At 38.8% G+C, this 16,746-nt stretch overlaps 1 protein-coding gene across 2 annotated transcripts in view; it reads left to right on the top strand.

Moving 5' to 3' along the window:
• SPTLC3 (serine palmitoyltransferase long chain base subunit 3) overlaps positions 1-16,746 on the top strand; it is a 150,447-nt gene that overhangs the window by 54,480 nt on the left and 79,221 nt on the right. The window lies entirely within an intron of this gene.

The following is a 16,746-nucleotide window of genomic DNA, read 5'->3' as shown; positions in this document are numbered from 1 at the left end:
AGACTCAGGAGCCTGGTAGGCTACAGTCCATGGGATCGCAAAGAATTGTACACAACTGAGCAACTTCATTTCTCATTGAGGTATGATTACTATTAAAAGAAAAACGTTGCACTTATTTAATATGTGTAATTTAATGAGTTTGGACATATGCATATTCCTGTGAAACTGTCACCAACAATCAAGGTAATAAATATATCCATTAACTAAGAAAGTGTCATATCACCCTCCTTTTTGTGGTAGGAACACTTAGCATGAGATTAACTCTTTTTTTTCTATTTTTCCCCTAAATAAAATTTTACTTTTACTTATTGAAGTATAGTTGACTTATAACATTATGTTAGTTTCAGGTGTACACCTAGCAATTTTATATTTTGAGGTCTACTCTTTTAACAAGTGTTTCTAGAGCACAGTACAGGATTGTCCTAGGCACTGTGTGGTAGGGAAGATTTCTAGAACTTATTCATCCTGCATCACAGAAGTGTCATACCCATTAAACAACAACTTCTCATTTGGATTTAGCTCTTTCTCTTACTTTTCTTGGTGATACCCACCATTTTTGTACTTGACTATTGCCTGTTTCTGCTCCTCCTGTGAAGGGAGGAATGGGTCTTCTTGACTATTGTAGTGAATGAATGGATGGATGAATGGGAAAGGCGGAGCCAACAACCTTTTTATTTCTCTTTTAGCTGAAACAATTTTCTCTTAGAAGAGTAAAATCTGAGAAGGAAACTTCTGCTCCCCACACTTCTGGGAGAATGAAGGAGCAGCTTGTTCCTGTAGCTTGGCTTCACTGTTCCTGGCCCAGTGTCTTCTCCTATATGATCTCATTTCTGCCTCCCCAAAACCTGTGCTGTAGAGGCAGTACAAGTGGTGTTATTTGCATCTTCCAGAGGAGGAAACTGAGGACCACATGACTCAGTGGTGTGCCCACAGTGGCAGCTGCAGTAACTCCTAGTCTTGCTCAGCTTTTCTACTAAACAGTTTTCCATCTGGGATAATAAACACAGGGCTCACCAGGTCAGCCTCAGGCCTAAGAATCAGATGTAAATCTACCAAAAATGGATTCATCATTCATGAAACATGCCACTCCTAGAGAACCAGTTGGCAGAAGGGTTTTAAAAGCCAGCAATTAAAAAGACTGGTGCAATAAATCAATATCACAGTAATCCAAGTCTATGCCCCAACCAGTAATGCTGAGGAAGCTGAAGTTGAACAGTTCTATGATGACCTTTAAGACCTTCTAGAACTAATAGCAAAAAAAAGATGTCCTTTTCATCATAGAGGACTGGAATGCAAAAGTAGGACGTCAAGAGATACTTGGAGTAACAGGCAAATTTGGTGTTGGAGTACAAAACAAAGCAGGGCAAAGGCTAATAGAGTTTTGCCAAGAGAACACACTGGTCATAGAAAATACCCTGTTTCAACAACACAAGAGAAGACTCTACACATGGACATCACCAGATGGTCAATACCAAAATCAGATTGATTATATTCTTTGAAGTCAAAGATGGAGAAGCTCTACACAGCCAGCAAAAACAACACCAGGAGCTAACTGTGGCTCAGATCATAAACTCCTTATTGCCAAATTCAGACTCAAATTGAAGAAAGTAGGCAAAACCACTAGACCATTCAGGTAAGATCTAAATCAAATTCCTTATGATTATACAGTGGAAGTGAGAAACAGATTTAAGGGACTATATCTGATAGAGTGCCTGATGAACTATGGACAGAGGTTCATGACATTATACAGGAGACCAGGATCAAGACCATCCCCAAGAAAAAGAAATGCAAAAAGGCAAAATGGCTATCTGAGGAGGCCTTACAAATACCTGAGAAAAGAAAAGATGGGAAAAGGCAAAGGAGAAAAGGAAAGATATACCCATTTGAATGCAGAGTTCCAAAGAATAGCAAAGAGAGATAAGAAAGCCTTCCTCAGTGATCAGTGCAAAGAAATAGAGGAAAACAATAAAATGGGAAAGACTAGAGATATCTTCAAGAAAATAGAGATACTAAGGGAACATTTCAGGCAAAGATGGGCTCGATAAAGGACAGAAATGGTATGGACCTAACAGAAGCAGAAGATAGTAAGAAGAGGTGGCAAGAATATACAGAAGAACTATACAAAAAAAGATCTTCACAACCCAGACAACCACAATGGTGTGATCACTCACCTAGAGCCAGACATCCTGGAATGCAAAGTCAACTGGGCCTTAGGAAGCATCACTATGAACAAAGGTAGTGGAGGTGATGGAATTCCAATTGAGCTATTTCAAATCCTAAAAGATGATTCTGTGAAAGTGCTGCACTCGATATGCCAGCAAATTTGGAAAACTCAGCAGTGGCCACAGGACTGGAAAAGGTCTGTTTTCACTACAATCCCAAAGAAAGACACTGCCAAAGAATGTTCGGATTACTGCATGATTGCACTCATCTCACAGGCTAGCAAAGTAATGCTCATAATTCTCCAAGCTAGGCTTCAACAGTAAGTGTACCATGAATCTCCAGATGTTCGCTGGATTTAGAAAAGGCAGAGGAACCAGAGATCAAATTGCCAATGTCCATTGGATAATCGAAAAAGGAAGAGAGTTCCAGAAAAACATCTGCTTCTGCTTTATTGACTACACCAAAGTCTTTGTGTGGATCACAATAAACTGTGGAAAATTCTTAGAGATGGGGATAGCAGACCACCTGACCTACCTCCTGAGAAATCTGTATGCAGGTTAAGAAGCAACAGTTAGAACGGGACATGGAATAACAGACTGGTTCCAAATAGGAAAAGGAGTACGTCAAGGCTGTATATTGGCACCCTGCTTATTTAACTTATATGCAGAGTGCATCATGCAAAATGCCAGACTGGATGAAGCACAAGCTGGAATCAAGATTGCCGGGGAAAATATCAATAACCTCAGATACGCAGATGACACCACCCTTATGGCAGAAAGCAAAGAACTAAAGAGCCTCTTGATGAAAGTGAAAGAGGAAAGTGAAAAAGTTGGCTTAAAACTCAACATTCAGAAAACTAAGATTATGGCATCTGGTCCCATAAAGTCATGGCAAATAGATGGGGAAACAGTGGAAACAGTGAGAGACTTTATTTTCTTTGACTCCAAAATCACTGAAGATGTTGACTGCAGCCATGAAATTAAAAGATGCTTGCTCCTTGGAAAAGCTATGACCAACCTAGACAGCATATTAAAAAACAGAGACATCACTTTGCTAACAAAGGTCCGTCTAGTCAAAGCTTTGGTTTTTCCAGGGGTCATGTATGGATGTGAGAGTTGGACTATAAAGAAAACTGAGCACCGAAGAACTGATGCTTTTGAACTGTGGTGTTGGAGAAGACTCTTGAGAGTCCCTTGGACTGCAAGGAGATCCAAGAAGTCCATCCGAAAGGAAATCAGTCCTGAATATTTGTTAGAAGGACTGATGCTGAAGCTGAAACTTCAATACTTTGACCACCTGATGTGAAGAACTGACTCATTGGAAAAGACTCTGATGCTGGGAAAGATTGAAGGTGAGAGGAGAAGATGATGACAGAGGATGAAATGGTTGGATGGCATCACCAACTCGATGGACATGAGTTTGAGAAAGCTCCAGGAGTTGGTGATGGCCAGGGAGGCCTGGTGTGCTGCAGTCTGTGGGATCACAAAAAGTCAGACACAACTGAGTGACTGAACTGAACTGTGCAATAAATCTCCATTCAAATTGAACACATCTTCATCCACATACTCAGTACTTAACTAGAACTCCAGAGTCTATAAGTGGTTTTCCAGATTTCTTGGGAAAGACATGGTATCTTTTTTTTTTTTTTAATATTTATTTACTTGGCTACATCAGGTCTTGGTTGCAGCATGCAGGATCTTCGTCATGTTGCATGGGATCTTTTGTTGTGACATACAGACTCTTGTTGTGGTGTGCGGGCTCAGTAGTTGAGGCTCAGGGGCTGAGTTGTTCCGTGGTATGTGGGATCTTAGTTCCCCAACCAGGGATCAAACCAATAACCCTTGAACTGCAAGATAGATTTTTAACCATCGGACCACCAGGGAAGCCCCAACACTGTATCTTTATTTTTGAGGGCTGGAGAAATAAGCGGGGAGAGGAAGAAAAGTTCTCCTCCTTCAGAAGAGCTGAGTCTCCCACAAGCCTGGAAGGACACCTTGTCAAAAGAGACACGGAGGCAGAGACAGTCACAGCCACCAGAAACTTAAGGAGACAGCCTGGCACAGGCTTCCAGTGAAGACAGATCCAGAATAAGGGTCCCTGATTCTGCAGATTCAACAAACCCAGAGAAACCAGACAGAGATGAGGAACCATGTCTGCACTGCCTACAGCCGACATGCTTTCCCCACCTGCTCATCCTTCTGAATTGCTGAGCTTTTAATGTTCACTTGTTTCCTCGAGCTCTCCAGCTCAAGCTCTCAGAAGAAAGTTTTAACAACTTCCAAGTAAACAGACAGAGAGCAAAACAAAAGCCACCCGCAGTAATTTTAGCAAATAGAAGAACTGAAAACAAGAATGTAAGCAGTCAAAAACTATATGACTAAACAGGGTACATTTGAAATTGTTTTGCAAGATTAATAGTAACCTGAACATAGCAGGTAGGAATTGGTAATACAGTTTTGAATGCTATTTATTTTAAGAAATACAAGTTACTTTTGAAAAATGTGTACTACATAGAAAATGTTAGCAGAGCCGATAGACTAACAATACTTCGGAAATATAGAGACTTAATTTTTACTAACTAAAATAGCTTCTTGAGGAACCCGAAATAAAAGTTTAGGGACATTTAGATTGAAGACAAAAAGAGAAGAGGACAGCAGAGGATGAGATGGTTAGACAGCATCACCAACTCAATGAACATGAATTTGAGCAAACTCTGGGAGATAATGAAGGACAGGGAAGCCTGGCATGCCACAGTCCATGGGGTTGCAAAGAGTCGGACACAACTTAGTGATTGAACAATAGCAATCACTTAAAATACCTCCTAGAACTTTTAAAAATAGTTTCCAACATTCAAAGGGGGAAAGAACACAGAAATCATATTACAAAATAGAAAAATTCTACAAAAAAGAAATCAAGAAGAAATGTTTAAAATGTAGTAAAAGGATAAAACATCATAAATATTATGTTGACCAAAAATATACACTTAGAACACATTTGCTTACTGAAAGCAAAAGACTGAGCCAAAAACTAAATTCAATTATGGGCTGTAATCAAAAACAAATACAACTAAATGAAAGTTATTCTAAAGGGTGAAAAAATGGGAAGATTGGTCCCAACCAGACACCTGGTTCCACCTCCCTGGTGCAACCAACACTAAAAAAAACACCCTCCGTGCCCAAGAGAGAGGTTGGGACAGCGGAAGGAGCAGTAAAAAGTGCCCAAGAGTAGGGTGTTTGCCAAATCTGCACCTAAAATTTTAAAACCAGGCCCAAAATAGAGCTGGAAATGACACATTTCCGGACAGATATGTACAGAATTGCAAGTGATATTTCAAGACGTAAAGTGCTGTACTGCTGCTTATTTTTCTGAACAATTAAAAGACAGTGGAACTTGGAGCTCAGGGAGGTTTTGACCCTCTCGTGGGTGGATTTAACATTTCACAGGCTGAGGGGAGTGGATGACTGCGATTTTTAAAATGTCCTAAACATGAGACAGAGTGAAATGGCAACTTTGAGTCGTCATTCAAGCGTTTAAAATCTCTGACCCGTTTTCAGTTTGTATCTTTTATGCTAGTGTTGGTTTTTGTTAGAATGCTCCCTGATTGGGCTGTCTCCTTGAAACTGAGTGCCTTATGCAACGTTTTTGGTCACTACAGTCTAGCTTTTTTTTTTGCAATAATATTTTTAATCTGCTGTGAAAGATTAGACATTTTTGACTTTAGGTGTGTGACATTACGCTATGAATTAGGGACGTCTGGAATGAACAGTCTATTAAGTGTTGAGACTGATACTCTTTTTAAGGTGGCTTGCCTTCAAATTTTTAGCTGGAAAGTCTGTAGATTAACTGTCTTTGCTGAAAAGTAGCTGGAATAACTACTGAAATTTATTTAGAAACGGATTCTAAAACTACACAGTTATTTAGATTTTTAGCACTAGGATTGAGAATTGTGTAAAAACTGTTCATAATGTCTGAGTAGTAGCATCAAACAATCAGTAATAACTTCAGGAATTCCCTGGAGGTCTAATGGTTAGGATTCGATGCCTTCATTGATGGGCCCAGGTTCGATACCTGGTCAGGGAAATAAGATCCTACAAGCTTCACAGCATGGCCTAAAAAAATAAATAAATAAAAATGAAATGGAGAAAAACCATCAGTATTATCTTTATTATGCAAGATATTTCTATATTTGATTTTTAAATTTCTTTCCTGAAAAGAACTAGTTAACTTTGCTGTATGTGGAAGATGTTTGTTTGAATATATAGCTTTAACAATGGAAGACACTGATGCAGTCACCCTAAGGCAAAGTGTGTGCAGAATTGCTTGTTCTTCCATCATAGGAATTAAGCTTCAAGAAAAGAATAAACTGAAACTTGAAAAATAGATAAATAAATGACCAAAGGTGTGGTACAAATGCAAACAGAAAGGAAAGCAGTTAAGGAAAGTTAAGATTAATGCATGAATTATTAAACATAAGAAGAGATTCATCTTATAAAAATTATGTAGAGAGCCTTCTTCATAATGAAGATCAGTGCAGTGCCTAGAGATTGTGTATTAAGTAACACAGCAGAGGCATAGGTGATTCCTAATTTTTCTATAGAAACTGAAAATTAGTAGGATAATGAATTATCCTAGGAGGTTTCAAAAATCATGTGGGTCAACTTAATGTGCCTGATTAAAAACAAAAGCAACAAAAATAAAAAATGAAATAGTGATAGGAGACTAAAGTAACTTCCAGTCTTTGAAAAATGAAGGCAAAAAAAAATAAAGACAAAGAAGACATTGATGGTATAGTTATTGAGTTTAGTTTAATAATTATGTATTGAATGCTGAACTTAAAACGACCAACACAACATTGTAAAGTAGTTTTCCTCCAATTAAAAAATAAACTTAATTTAAAAAGAGAACAAAACATAAATTTTTAGGAAAACTGTTTTGAAAAAAAGGAAATAGGAAAAGTTGCTAAAGGCTTTTTTTTTTATGATGTTACATACCGTAAAAATAAAATTCATTTTTCCTGAAAAAAAAAAAAAAACTATTACCAGTAGATGTAATCTTTTTAAATACTAACTTAATTTTCATACAAATTTACTATATTTTATGCACAAAGCAAACCTCATTAAATTCCAAAAAATGAAATCTACATAGGTCACATTCTTGGGCCACAGTGAAATAAAACTAAAAATTAATACCGAAATTAGAAATGAAACCTTTTTAAAAATCACTTGGAAGTTTTAAAGCCCTCTCCTAAGCAACTCTTGGATCAACATGGACATGAAGTCACAATGAAATCATATTTAGAAACTAACAATTATGAAAACATCATAGGATCCAACTAGTTGCGTACTCAGAGGAAAATATGTATTCTTACATTACTAAAGTAGTAAAATGGAAGCTAGTAAACTAACCCATCAAGGGAACAGAGATAAGAGGAAAGCAAAAGTACTGAATTGTTAAAGATTAAAACAGAAAGATAAATTAGAGAAGAGTAATTTCTGTTGGGCTGAGGCACCTATATTTTACTAAGTCACTAGAGGTGATTCTGATGACCACTCCGAGTCACCCACCACTAAGCCAGCATAACCCTGATCCCAAAATTTGACAAACAAACATTTCATAAAAGGAAAATTATAAGGCAATATTATTTGAGAAAAAAAATATATAAGAAATTGGCATTGCATATTCAAGAGCACAGTCAAATAACAGAATACCATGATCAAGTAGTTCTATTCGGGACTGTAAGGATAGTTAACTCAGTAAGACACTTGGTAACCTTGAAAGACCCAAGAAGAAAACACATGAATATTTTGATAGATGTCACTAAAGCAGTTATAAAATTTAGTATCCATTCCTTATAAAACTTTTAATAGGATAAAGAGAGGAGATTCTTGAATGGAATAAAAAAATATCTACTTCAAACAATAAGACTACACTTTGTGATGAAACTTCTGGTTACTAGAAGCTTTCACTTTGAAGTCAGAGAAAAGATGAAGATGTGTTTTTACCACCATTTTAGTAACCTTTGGAAGTACTAGGTAGCATAATTATTCATTAATTTTTTATTCTTTATGTCAATAAATAGCCACTGAATAAGTACCATGTGACAAAATAAGAAATATATGTGCAATTAAAGAAGAGGTGAACAGATGATCTGGTCGCTTCTTTGTCTAGTTTTTAAGCCTTGGTTTTTGAGGACTAAAGTGACCCTCTGAAGGGGCTGTTCTCGAGACTATTATAGAGATGAGGGGTGGTGGAGCAGGAGGGACAGGGTCCGATTCTACTTTCCACCATTTTACATAGTAAGCTAACAAACATTTATTAGAAACAACAAATATTTAATGAAGAATTCAATAAAGACCTAAATTCAAAAAAGACAATTTAAAAAATTCAGTAAGTCCATGATCCACAATCAATAAGAGGACATACTGGGGAAAATAATATTATTAATAAATATGAGGAAAAATAGCACAGACCTCGGGGATAAGCTTATTTTGAAAATGTTTAGAACCTATTTGAAGAAAACTATAAGATTTTTATAAAAGACCTAAAAGAATACTTGAAACAAACAGAAAGATAAGAGTATCTTAGAAGGGAACATCTCATTCTTATAATTCGATCATCTCTTCCCTAATTGAAAAGGTAAATTAAACACTATCCCATGACATAAATAAAAAGAGTGGGCAGTGTGGGTCTAAACTGAAGCTCTAGAGACAGGCACAGTTTGGTCCACCCATTTGTATAAGAAAAAGAACAGTATTTCAAACCAGCTGGAAAAGGATCAATTATGTCATAATTAATTTTGTGATAACTGGCTGATCATATAAAGAAATCATCCAGATTCCTGCCTCACACACAGTATCTTAGTAAGCTGCATTTGGCTAAATTTCTAATGTGTTTACAATTGTAGGTAAAAACAAAAACAGTCACCAGAATAACTGTATAAATAAAACTGAAAATGAGTGAATGACTAAATGGATGAATGGATGAACAACTGAACAGAATAAAACTACTCAGACAATTCAAGTACAAAAGGCGCTAGTTTTGTGCTTCTTGGTAAGGACCCTGCTGGAAATGTCAGACTGCAGTGCCCTTGATGTGAGCAATGCTTGTGTCTTAGTCCATGGGCTGATGTAACAAAATACCACGCACTGAGTGACTCATAAACAATGAGTGTATTCCTTGCAGTTCTGGAAGCTGAAAGTCTGAGATCAGGGAGCCAGCGTGGCGGGTGGGGCCCTCTTCTGAGCTGCCGACACCTCCTTGTGTGTTTCCTCATGTGGTGGAAGGGGTGGGGCCGGCTTTTCAGGGCCTCTTTTGAAGGGCACAAATTCTATTCATGAGGGCTCCATCCTCGAAACCCCACCAAACCCCACCTCCAGATACCAACACTCAGGACATTAGGTTTTCACCGTATGGATTTTAGGGGAACACAAGCATTCAGACTCCAGCAGCCACTTCACTAGCTTGTCACTTATCAACCCTCAGCCCTGCAACCCATAATGACCTCTGGTCTTTCCGGCTGTACTCACTTCACCTGGCAGAATGCCCGCTTATGTGGCAGGGATCCATTCTAAATGATGTCCAGGCTGCCTCCATGCAACACAAGTTGCTCAGGTCCATAGAAGACAGGGACTCTTGTTAGGAGAGACAAGTTGCTCCCAAGCCACCACCAGCCACAGCTATCCTTTGGGTTTCACAAACCTGATTCAGACACTAGTCTACTGTGTGCCTGTGCTACAGGGAATCAGAAATAGCTCTCCCAGAAACATCAAGGCAAAAGATACAACAAAATTAAATATTTAAACTTCTGTACCAAAAAAAAAAGAACCAACAACGTCAACTAAGAGTCAAAGAACAAAATTAGAAAGAATTATTCACCTATATTGGAGAAGGCAATGGCACCCCACTCCAGTACTCTTGCCTGGAAAATCCCGTGGATGCAGGAGCCTGGTAGGCTGCAGTCCATGGGGTCGCACAGAGTCGGACACGGCTGAAGCGACTTAGCAGCAGCAGGAGCAGAAATGGTTGCACAGTTACAAGAGACTTTGAGACCTTAAGGTGGCAGCTGGCAACTGCTAACAGGTACTGTTTTGAGAATGGCTGGTGGTGTCCTTGAGTTTGTTAGAGTTCAGAAAAGTCAGGTTCTCAGTGATACAGGAACATGTCTGAAACTACGCCCACAACAGCCACCTTGCTCCATTTCGGATGCCTGAAACACACTCTACTTTGGTTTTTAAATGCATTCTTTTCTTTAATGGTTAAATTAGAACCATTTGACAGGCCACAGACAAGTTACTCTAGTTAGCATGTGTACTGTGCTTAGTAGCTCAGTCATGTCCAACTCTTTGTGACCCCATGGACTGTAGCCCTCCAGGCACCTCTGTCCATGGGGATTCTCCAGGAAAGAATATTGGAATAGGTTGCCATGCCCTCCTCCAGGGGATCTTCCCAACCCAGGGATCAAACCCAGGTCCCCTGCATTGCAGCCAGATTCTTTACCATCTGAATCACCAGGGAAGCCCCCAAAGTGCAACTTGCTGAAACCCAGGATTGAACCAAGGACCTTTAGATCTTCAGTTTAACACTCTCCTAACTGAGCTATTTTGGCAACTTAGCATAAGGACTTGACATCTGTGTCTCTATTCATAATTACTTCAACTAGTTAGCATAAAGTTTTTGAAATCATGTGTAGGCCAGGATGATTTCCCCATACATCAATATGTGAAAATTTCTTCCATCAATTTCTCCCCTCTTCTCTACTTTTGGTGAGCAAAGAGATGTAGCTTCTTGGTCTTTCTTTCCCTGTGTACTGGATGGTTAAAAGGGGATGTGTTGTCATGTACCCCAATATTCACAGCAGCACTGTTTACAATAGCCAGGACATGGAAGCAACCTAAATGTCCAACAACATATGAATAGACAAAAAGATGTAGCACATGAATATGATGGAATATTACTCAGCCACAAAAAGGAACAAACTGGATCATTTGTAGTGACGTGGATGGACCTAGAGTGTATCATACAGAGCGAAGTAAGTTGGAAAGAGAAAAATAAATATATATGAATGCATATATGTGGAATCTAGAAAATGATACAAATGAACCTATTTGCAAGGCAGGAATAGACACAGATGTCAAAAACAGACATGTGGACACAGATGGGGAAAGGAAGGGTGGGACAAATTGGGAGAGTGTTGGCATATATGGACTACTGTGTGTGAAATAGACAGCTGGTGGGAAGCTACTGTAAAGCGTAGGGAGCTCAACACTGTGATGACCTAGAGGGGTGGAGTGGTGGGGGCAGAAGGAAGGTTCAAGAGGGAGAGTATATGTGTGTGCATATAGCTGATTCACTTTATTGCACCACAGAAACTAACACAACATTGTAAAGCAATTGTACTCTAATAAAAATGTAAAAATTTTTTTAATTAAAAAAATTTCAAAAAGTGAATATGTAGTAATAGCATATTATCTGAATCCACATGCTCTGTAAGTCCTCTGGGCTGCCATCTGCCTCCCTACAAAAAGCGTGCTAGGACTTCGCTGGCAATTTAGTGGCTAAGATTCCATGCTTCCAACGCCAGGGATGTGGCTTCCATCCCTGGTCAGAGAACTGAGATCCCACGTGCCATGTGGCATGGCCAAAAGATTTTTTTTTTTTTTTCAATTAAAAAGTTAGCTGATATAGATAAGTACTTGGGAAGATGAATCCCCTAGATTTAAGAGCAATTGTCCAGATTTCTGAATTCGGTGCACATCAGGGTATATCAAGCTATAATCTCCTTTACTTCATTTAGACAAACAAACCTGTTAAATCCAAATATACTAAGGATACAGGTTAACTTTCATTGACATTGGTACTTGTGTATATCGTTTAACCACTGATAATGTCAAACAATAATCAGTCTCAAAGCTGCCAAGAACAAAGAGCTTTATTTGGGATCTTAAGAATTGTAGTTCAGGAAACAGATTTGAAAGAGTCTTCTGAAAGCAACATCTCTCAAGAGTCACACACACTGAATCTGAACCTTGGCTCTAGACTTACTAACTACTGCCCTTGGGCAAGTGAACTAAACTCTGGCTTTGGTGTCCTTATCTGTAAAACAAATTCATAACTTCAAAAAGTTGTATGACAATTAACTAATTTAAAGCTTGCAATGTTTCAGTAGGGCAGGTTGCCACATTGCTAAGGAGACAGCCTGCCCTTATTAGCTCTATCTCCTTTGGGTAAGTGGCATCACTTCTGTATCTATTTCTTCATTGATAAGATAAGGACCAGGGTGCCTATTTTATAGAGTGTGTGAAGGTGTAATGATTAAATTAAATCACCACAGTATATAAGTGGACCCTCATTAGAAGTTGATTCCCCTTCTTTCTTCTAACTTTGTATTTAGAAGTGGGTTTTTAAAGACAGAGACTCAAATGTGAATTTGCTCTGTACAGTAGATAATAGTGTATTAATAATAATAGTACTGGGATTATATAAGCAAATTCCCTGTTTTTAGGAAATAGTGAAATATTTAAGGGTAGAAAAGGCATCATGATTGTAATGTATGAAGTAGTTCATAAAAAATTATATATTATATATATAATATATAAAAAGAGAGAGAATGGTGTTTAAAGAAGCATACTAAAATGATAACATTTAGGGAATCTAAGTGAAAAGTATTTAGGGATTCTTGGTAATGTTCTTACAGCTTTTCAGTATGTCTAAAATTATATCAAAATAAAATGTTTAAAAGAATAAGTGTGAAACATAACTCTACTGTGCATGTGGTCAGAGGTTATGTACAGGTCATTTGATCCACTTAAAAATTCTCCTCTTATTGAGATTATTTGTGACAGGAAAGCTCATCATAGTTATGTATCCATGCCTCACTTAAGGTTTTTGTTTGCATGGGATTCTAATTATCTATTAATGCTTTAACCTTCCAAGGGGTCATAAGGAGTTTGCTTGAAATTAAGGCCTGGGAAGGTGGGGCAGATAAAAATTGTTTCTGCTGTTTTACTGGACTTCATCAGCATGAGAGTTCTCCTGACCCAGCAGCAGTGGCCAATATTCAGAGTGGCAGTGTATTCTAGACCCATTTCAGACACCACATCTGGCTTCTAGGCTTTCCTCTGATTCACAGGAAAACAAAGGTACTCGGGAGGCTCTGTAGGTCCACAACCCCTACTAGACTGGACACAAGTGGACTAAGCAGAGAGCAGGTATTCTAGGAATTTTGTGGTGGAGAGCTGAGAGGTGGGATCCTTTAGGTGGAAGGGTTGATGCTCCTTCTAACGCAGGAATCACCAGTTCAAGCACAGTGGCTCAGAAGTGGGCTGGGAGCCGTGGCACAGTAGGAGGGGCCAGATGAGAAAGCTGGCAGGTTGCCACCGTAAATGGCCACCTACTCCTTGCTCAAGTCTAAGGAACAATTGACAGACAGGATATTCTGGATGAAAAGTGATGACAGTCACAGTTTGGAAAATAAGTCTTCCCGTGTTTTGCATAGGCAAAGTTGGTGGTTGGGAAACAGGCTTGTTCATAACTCCCATGCTCTTTACTATTAACCAGTGTCAATATCATGGCCAATGCCATTAGGAAATCAACTGAAATGTGGAGTTCATAATTTGCTACTTTTCCTTGAATCTGATTTTTATTGATATGACTGATGGTGGCATAGCCTGTGCTTGGCAGGCAAAAGCCCTGCAGAGAGAGCTGCCAAGAGCATATACCCAGCTTGTATTTATTCTTTTATCACAAAGTAGATTTCCAGTAGCCACTGGATAAATAAACCATCAGGATAAGAGCAAGTGTCAATACAGGACAATGTCACGATTTGGATATCCATTCTTACCAGCCTAGGTGTGGTTGTTATTGACTTTCAGAGACTAAAGAAAAGATGAAAGTCATCACAGAGGGAAAGAGAAATAAAGATTATTGTGGATTTATTTGTACCTTCAGAATCTGCCTGCCAATGCAGGAGACTTGGGTTCGATCCCTGGGTCAGGAAGAACCCCTGGAGAAGGCAATGACAACACACTCCAGTATTCTTGCCTGGGAAATCCCATGGACGGAGGAACCTGATTGGCTACAGTCCATGGGGTCACAAACAGTCAGACATGATTGAGTATGCACACTCACGGTATCAGTTAGGACTATAGCTCTGCTTTCTTGGGATTCAAAAAATGCCCATATTTACATATCAGCAACAAAAGGTTGACTATAATTCTAGAATTCCTAACACGCTCAGATCAGTAACTGCCACTTGACAGGACTCAAGCGCCTTCATTCAACCAGGACATGGCTCGAACATCGGTAGAAGAAAGCTAGTTAAGTTTCTAGTGCCCATTTTGTTTCCCCAAGGTCCTCCTACATTTTTATTTCCTTTTTTCAGTTTTAATATTTTTATTGAAGTATAGTTGATTTACAACACTGCATTAATCCCTACACTTTCATTTCTTGAATCCAAAGAACAGGAGCAGGAAAGCAGCCATCCATTAATGTGAAGGAGACATATTATTTCTTTTTTCTTAAAATCCCCACCCCATCCCAGACTAGCCTAGTCTAACTTTGAAAGTCTTGGCTTCCTAGAGTAGAAAATGTCTAGCTATCCTGGAAATCTCTCAAATCTGTTGATAAAACTTGAGCGATGGACACTAATCAGAGAAACTCCATGATCATGGGAGTTGGGAGTGGGGACTGTTCTACAAATTGAGGAAAGTAAAGCCCTACATGCAAAACCGCTAATAACTTGTAACCCACCTATGAGACATCCGGTCACAGAAACTGATAGATGTGAGAATGTGCTAACCACCCAACCAATGGAAATTCATAACACTGGTTTCTAAGGACCTAATATGGTCACCTGCATTTCCTCCCTTCTTCTTCTCTTTGAGTCAAGCTAATGAAAGAGACCTGGTAGAGGGCAATTTCTCAGGCTGTTCGTAGACACACCCACTTCCCATATTATCTTAAGGTCTTTTCATGATGCAACTGTTATAGACAAGCCCCTAAAACATCAGATTTGGGGAAGACGTAAGTGGAAGAAGACAGCACAGTGACTCACCATGAGAATCTACTCATACACTTCTGGGTGATGGGGCCAGAACACTGTTGTCCCCTGACCTCTGGGCAGGAAAGGCTCATGGAGAAGGTTACCCAGCTGAAAAAGTTTGGGAACCCGCCATCCTCGCTGGAGGCCTTCCTCAGGTGTCTGTGTTCCCAGACTGATGCTCCCTGCCTGGTGGCCCGGTGGCCCTGGCATCACAAGGCTTCTTGACATTTTTCCCTGTGCCATCCCCTCCTCTAGCCTCAGTCTTGGCTTCTTTTTCCATCAAAAGGCAGCATGCAACTCAGCAAGCACCTGTATGTGTCAATACTGCCATAGGCACCATGGTTGCCAAGACAAACGTCCCACCCCCAGTATCTGCGCTCCAAGGGCTCTTCCTGTAATAAGATAGCTCCATGAACATCCCCGGTGAAACTTACTAACTGCTATAATCATTCTGTGATGAGGCTTATGCAATTGCAGGGGAAAAAATGACCAACTTTGCCTAGGGAAGCTGAGATGGCATCCGAGAAAAGATGTTATGTTAGCTGTGTCTCAAAGAATGACTCAGAGCTGCAGAAACTCATTCTAGGTGGAGGAAAGAGCACTCCTAAGGTCAAGGATGCCTAAAACAGCATTTCTCCCAATCCCTCCAGTGAGGAGAGATTGCCAGAGGCCATGCGGCTGTTTAGTGGAAGAGCTGGCATCAAAACCAGTTCCCTCATGGCCAAGCTGGTGGTCATCTCACCACCCTTTTAGGATACAGTCTCTGCTAGGTAAAAACAAGTCTGACAAATGTGCCCACATTTTATCTTTAAATTTCAGTTTCTCTTCTTCACACTATGTTATATCTTGAATAATAAAGTTTTCAATTACAATTTAAATTTCTAACTATTCACCACCTCCAAATCTTGAGTGAAATTGACTCTGCTAGAACGTTTGTTTTCTAAACAATGTTTTCAGACAGTTTGGAGGATAAATGAATTCAGATTTGAGAAAAGGGCTACCAGCTAGCTGTTGTGACCTCTCAGGAAGAGCAAAGATGGGTCATCAGATATTCTTTTTTATGTTAAATGCAAAATAAAATTTTCTGCTCACCATACAATGCTTTCTCAAGTTTAACACTTCATCAGTTTAGTTCAATAAGCAGGCTGATTTACCAATTTAGATAAAATTCTGATATCACACTCTGTATAGTCAAATGTGTTAATAGAAGTATGATTATAATAGTCCTGAATATGCTAACAATATTCCTCGAACTTAAATCTGAGTTAAGTCTGCTCCTATGTTCTATGAATATAAATTACAGCATTTCTCAGTTTGTACATTTTTTATTCTGTTAAGTGTATTACTTAGAGAAACAAAAATAAAATGCAAGATGTGTAATTTAAAAATTTTTAGTAGCTGCCTTTTGAAAAGTTTAAAAAAAAATCAGGCAAACTTAATTTTATAATACACTTTATTTGACTCAATATATCCCAAATATTACCATTTAAAAATGTAACCAATAAGTAAAATATTAATAAATTATACTATACTATTTTTATTGT

This window comes from Bubalus bubalis, chromosome 14, assembly GCF_019923935.1.
Source record: "Bubalus bubalis isolate 160015118507 breed Murrah chromosome 14, NDDB_SH_1, whole genome shotgun sequence".
Lineage (NCBI taxonomy): Eukaryota > Metazoa > Chordata > Mammalia > Artiodactyla > Bovidae > Bubalus > Bubalus bubalis.
Note: the sequence above shows the minus strand (reverse complement) of the source record. Positions and strands in the feature narration are given on the sequence as shown.